Below are 6,841 nucleotides of genomic sequence, written 5' to 3'. Positions count from 1 at the left end.
GTTGAACTGAACTCATTATTTTTTATTTAGACTATACATAGTTAAATACACGTGTTTGTGTGTGAGGGAGAGATAGTATTTCGGAAAAATAATTAAGGGTAATAGAACTTCTGGTTTCTCAGTTATTGGTTAACTATGATTTTGGTCTTTGTGATATATGAATTAGCACATCTAAGGCTCAGTTAGTTAAGATGTGTATTTTTTGGTCTATTTATATATTTAAAAAAAAGTATGTTATATTCGAATTATTTTTAGATATTACCTTCAAGTATCTATGGAAAAATTAAGTGGTAAAACAATTGATAATCATGATAAATTTGATAATAATCACAATTAAAGGGATGAAATTTGCAAAGTTTAATTAATAAAGATTAAATGTGCTTTGATAAGAACTAAAAACAAAAACTACCGCTGAGGATCAAAATTAAAGTACTACTAATCCAATAGTTAAATATTAATTTTTGTCGCATATTAGTATTATTTTTGAAAGATTCAGAGTAATGGACCCACTAGATTTAAAGTAGGGATTGGTCAGAGATACTCCAAGCCAACCATGTTGGTTTAATGGATAAACAAACACTGCATTTTCAGTCTTTTTTTTAATTGTTTCTTACATCTGCGATGGAGATATTCAATGACTAATTAGTTTTACCCGGTTTTTAACCTATTAATGGAAACAAACCCGAAATAACCAACACTAACACTAATGTATATTATAATCACCGAGAACACAAATTACAACTGATAAAGGTAAATGATAAGCAATTAAGAGTAATAGTCATTAATGAAAAATTGAGAAGAGGAAACTAGAAGGGGATGAGAAACTTAGAGAAAGGATATGAAAGAGACAGATGAATTTTTTAAGAATATGCATAAACTCTTCTTTTTCTAATCCATCTTCCTCTTAAGCATTTTGCTTTTTGGTAATTGGGCCTGGTGTAGATAGCGATATTTTACCGAATTTGGAATAGGATTCTACAAGATGAGTTCAATCCATCTTCAAACTCTAAAGTCGGTTAGGGTTTCTTGGAGGTTATTTTACCCTAAACCCTAGATCAGTCTTATAAAAAGGGGGCACATATTCCCTTGAAAAGGCATCTCAAATATTCTATAAACTCATGGGTATTCAAATAGAGGTCAATATGTGGCCGAATATTTCTTGACAACCAAATACTTAAAGAAGATCCATAATTGAGAGTTGAAAACCATTGGGCTTTGTTCTGTTTGATTAGGGAAGCCCAAATCCGAAATTTGGGAGGAAAACGAGTTGATTTGAAGGTAGTTAGAAATTTGAATGTTTATGTGTTCTTGAGCCGCCTTCATAAATTCAAAGTGAAGAAAAGACCCAAAAGGCAAGTTAGATCCAAAACTTTACACTCAAATCTTGGAAAAGTGTTTTCTAGCCCTAAAAAGGAAAGACCCTAGGTTGAGTGGGTGTATCAATAAAAGTCAGCATAATCAGCCCAAGATCCAGAAATCACGTGCAATAAGTCGTCCCTAAAGCAAAGATATGGACCATCTTTATAGACCGTAAAAGAAATACGACCCAACAATCCTCGCCGTCAATTGAAGCCTCCAAAAGTTAAACACTGTTTGAGATTTACGGTTGTCATATACGGTACGTAGATTTGAGAGCAGTTCCAACCGTAGATTAGAGTGAAATTTGCTACGATACTGTTGTTGATTTACGCCGACTATATACGGACGGTACAATTTATACGGACTGTATAATTGAAGTAAGTTCCAACCATAAATTTAAAGTCTAAAATCTTAGTTTTTGTTCCCTATTTACGGTACACACTTACGGTCCGTCAATCAAATACGAACCGTATAATACCCAAGTTCAACCGTAAATTCCAACAACAACAAGGGCACGTTTGATTCAATTCCTTTCATCTCTATTTCCCTTCTTTGATTCTTTAAACTACTTAGCAACTCGTAATCGTCTTTACATGATTGTTAGCTAGTCTTGAGTCCGTAATCCATTTCGTGTCAATTCCTTCGTTCTTTTCTCTTTTAATTTCGTTGACAACTTCTTGATTCATGTCCGTTAGTCATGATTGAGTCGTCCGTCCTTCTAGGTCAAACAAGAATCCCTTCTGGCCAAGAGTAGAAATGAATTCCTTTGTGACCAACCGGAATTAACAAGATTACAATCATTAGTGGAAGTAATTGTGAGGAAATCAAATATGCGCATACTTGAGAGATTGTGAGTTAATTTTACTAACTCAACGTGTTGGCTTGTTTTGTTAAGTAACCCAAGTTCCCACCGGCAAACCCACACTTGGTGATGTGATGAGAATGTTGTCATCCATGAACAACCAGATGGAAAATATGGCTAGTCGGATGGAAAACTTGGGTAGTAAGGTAAAAGCAATTGAAGGAAGTAATAGGGTGGAATCCATCTCACCGCGAGTTTGATATCAAAGTGATACAAGTGGCGTGCCTTGAGACACTTCACCTAACTTGTCACTCATAACCATTCACCAATTTTATAACCTCACTCCCCAAAACACCTCTCAAGACACCACTGTCCAAATTACCATCCTTACTACACCAAACAACATTCCAATACACAAACGGAATAATCCACCTTCACTTCCAAATGATTTACCACCACATGAGCCATTGCCACCCCAAAATCGTCCAAATGTCCAACAACCAAACCGAGACGATCCAACACTTAATAATGATGAGGTAGACAATGCCATTCGTGAGCATTATGCCAATCAAGCTTAGGGGCGACGAGGAGAAGCCCAAGGAGCCTATCGAGGGAGAGGTGGTAGGAATGATCCATACCTTCAAATAGGAAAATAAGGAGGTTATCAAGTCCGTGATGATCATCAAGATCGAGATGTTCATCGAGATCGTGAATTCTATAGTGATGACTATAGACGAGAAACGTATGGGAATCATGGGAACTATGGAAGTATTAAAAGTCGGGACACGAGTCTCAACTCCATTAAGGTATTTCTTCCAAGCTTCAAAGAGGGTAACGATCCCGGTGTGCTTCCTGAATGGATAATGTAATGTGACCGAATCTTCTTGACAAATGACATGTTTGAGGTGAAAAAGGCATCTTATGCCATTGCCCAATTCGAAGTTTTCGCCTCCACATGGTGGGAAACTCAAGTGAAGGCTAGAAGGTTGCATGGATGGCTTATCACACCCACTTGGGAAGAGTTAAAGGTGATCTTGAAGTGTAAATACATTACCAGACGATACAAACAAGAGCAACTAAAAAAAGGTATACACCTTGAGGCAAGATAAGAAGAGTGGAAGAATACTATGATGAGTTCCAACTTTTGAAAATGAGAATTGACTTTGAGGAGGATGGATTGAATGCTATGACTCGGTTTCGAGCTGGGTTAAATGGAGAAATTACTTCCCAAATGAGACTCCACAACTATAGAGACATTGATGAAACACTTGAAGTGGCTATTGAGATAAAAACAGGTCTCAAGGAAGACAAGATCAGTAAGTCGAGAGGTCATGCAAGTTCATGGAACAACAATAAGGAAAAAATGACTTCTTTATCCAAAAGAATAAGGGCCCTATGTAAGAATCCAAGAAACCCCGTGTGAAGAACACTGAAGTTGAGAAGCAAGTTGAGAAACAACTTCAAAAGTTTTCTCCAAAAGAAGGAGGTATTAAATCTAAACAGATCCGATGTTATAAATGTCAAGGCTTCAGCCATACAGCAAGTGAGTGTGCCAATATGAGAGCCTTTATTTTGAGAGAAGCGGGTAGTGATGATGAGGGAGAGAATGAGAAAGAAGATGATGATGGTGATCATGAACATGGTGAACATAGGAGTGGTGAAGAGCGAGATGATATGGAGGGCGACAGAGATGTTACCGTCCCAATTTGTTTAGCAAGGAGGGTGATGACATGTATGGCCAAATCTCAAGAAGGGGAAATAACCATCCCGAATTATATGGTAAGGATAACGATGATAAGTAAAGCCATGGATGATCCTAGCCAACAGGAGAATCTTTTCCGTTCCAAGAGTGTTATTAATCAAAATGTGTGTGTTATGATCATTAATAATGGGACTTGTGCAAATGTTGCAGCATGACATTGGTTGACTTCTTAAAACTCCCCACCACCCCTCATGAACATCCTTACAAACTCCAATGGCTCAACGAATGTGGAAAATTGAAGGTAACTCGACAAGCTATCATTAAACTCAAAGTGGGAAAGTACCAAGATGAAATCATTTACGATGTTATTCCCATGCAAGCTTGTCACCTTCTACTTGGAAGACCTTGGCAATATGATAGGTCAACCAAACATGATGGGAGAACCAACATGTATTCACTTGTACATAATGGGCTCAAACATGTGTTATGCCCTATGTCACCTTCACAAGTTGGGGAAGTTTATAACAAAATGAGGGAGTTGAAGGAGAAAGGCAAGGTTGTACAAGGGAGTAAGTGAATGGAGTAATACTCAAGAGGGAAGTGAGAAAAAGAAAGCTTCAAGAGGAAAGGCTAAGGCGGTCCTCTTGGAAAATCTAGGGGAGATTAGAGAGGAGTTGGAAGAGCGACAATCGGTGATCCTCCTCACACATAGGGACTATGCTTTGCACACTAACGAACTAACCCCTTCTTTACCTAGTTCTATTTCTTCTCTTTTGCAGGATTATAATGATGTGTTCCCAACGGAACTCCCAAAGGGATTGCCACCCTTAAGGGAATTGAGCACCAAATTGACTTCATCCTAAGGTCCCAATTGCCAAACAAACCGGCTTATAGAGCCAACCTGGACGATACCAAAAGAACTTCAAAACAAGTGGATGAACTCCTTGAAAAAGGAGTTGTGCGAGAAAGTATGAGTCCATGTGACGTGCCCGTGATCTTGGTACCAAAGAAAGATGGAACATGGCGCATGTGTGTTGATTGCTGAGCCATCAACAAAATCACGATAATAGCCGCTAATATTGCAGAATCTTCTTCCAGTAATACTAAGAAAGAAATGACCTATCAACAATATTTGGATTATATCCGATCCCAAAAACAGAAGGATAATATGCCTCCGTCATACTCTGGTGTTCTTGTAGATGATCACGAGGACACAGATTCATATGAACAAAAATGATAACCGAGAATTAATAATTCTCATAGAAAATGATGATCTCCAATGGAGGAATGAACCTTGGCAAATAATGCAGAGGTATTTTGATCAAGCATCATATGCTACGGTTACTTATAAATACCGTATGAATTATGAAATGGTCCTTTCATCTTTAGGATCTGCAGAATTTCAACATTTTTATCCTGCTACTAGCAAAAAAGTTTATAACTTTTCAAAAATTATTATAAAAAAGATTTTCTCTCCTAATGAATGGGGACTAAGTACTTTGAAAGAAAAGGATTATATTCATCCTGAACAAAAGGTTCCAGTTAAATTTAATTACTGGGATTATGTTGAAGCTTTTAATAACTTTTTATATGAAAATCCTAATAAAAAGCATTCTTGGTTTATAAAGGTCTGTGCCAATGTTTATAATCAGGGTATACCAAATTGGTTTTGTCAGTGGTGGATTAATTATGGTCCAACCACAAAGATTTTACCCGAACCATTCAAAAGTTTATATACTATTGAAGTCTCCCCAAAAATCATAGATTTGGAAACTAATAATGTTTTCTTTGAAGGAATTGCTAATATGTATTTCTTCATTGAATTTTCTATCCCATGGATAATGAAATTGTCCGTGGAAGTGGGTAATACCCCACACAATATTCCTTGTCTTCATAGGATTTTTTATACAAAATTCTGGAAGAAACTACTTCAAAAATCAAATGATGGATCTATTCCAGGCCAAGAGTTGATAGACCAGATTGAAACTACCATTGCTAGTTACAGGGAATCAATAAATACCAGACAAAGGGAAGTTCCTAGCCCTTTTCAAAGACATTGCTTGAAGAATTCAAATGAAAAAGGGGATTATATCCAAAGAAGAAATGATTGCTCTTTATATGGAGGAATTTAAAAAAGATTTATCTAAAAATCTTGGAGTTGATATCTCTCAAATTTCCCCAGACATATCTATGGCATCAGTTGGTCATACTACTGATAACGAAGAAAATGAGTAAGAAGACGAAGGTGATAGCCACGTTTTAAATTTGGAGAATCTCAAAGTCCAGAAAATACGGAGACTTTTCACAATTTTTTGGCATAATTCAATGACCCAACGGGGAGGAATCTTACTTCGCCCCGCCTAAGACAAAGGCAAGATGAAAAAGAAGTGATAAGGTGGACCCCAAGGAATCGAAATTTTTATAAAGCAGAGCTTTAATAAAGCAAAGTAGTTTGTTTTATTTAATTATTGTACTTTTGTTTTATTAAAAGTAACTTTTTTTTTTTTTACTTTGTCGGCCAGACTTGTCGGCTATGTTTACTTTATTAAAAGTAGCTTTTCTTTGTCAGCCACTCTTATCTCTTTGGGTTTTGACGTTTTGTGTTTTGATCCGTTATAAAAGGATCATTTGTAATTGAGACGAGGTAAGCTTTCATACACTGCCTTCTCTCTTCTGTAAAAAACCTCTCTACTAAATAAAAGTTTGAAGTTTGCTACATCTCTCCCTCTTCTGATCACAACTCATCTTACTTAGGTAATTTTCCTTTCTTTTCTTTTGTTTTATTTAAATAAATTATCTTTATATCTTTAGCCTAAATGAAAGGCTAAATTCCTTGTGTTGAACTATGTCACACTAGACTACTATTTACTATGATGAAAATGTTTTAATTAGCAAGGATTTACCAAGGGTGGTGTTGAGGTCAGGCAGAGAATAACCCAGGCGAGGTTCAGATCGAGGCGGTGGTCCTGTTGTTGTGC

The sequence above is a fragment of the Lycium ferocissimum genome, chromosome 1 (assembly GCF_029784015.1).
Source record: "Lycium ferocissimum isolate CSIRO_LF1 chromosome 1, AGI_CSIRO_Lferr_CH_V1, whole genome shotgun sequence".
NCBI classification, from domain to species: domain Eukaryota; kingdom Viridiplantae; phylum Streptophyta; class Magnoliopsida; order Solanales; family Solanaceae; genus Lycium; species Lycium ferocissimum.
The sequence above is the reverse complement of the archived record's forward strand: the minus strand, read 5'-3'. Positions refer to the sequence as shown.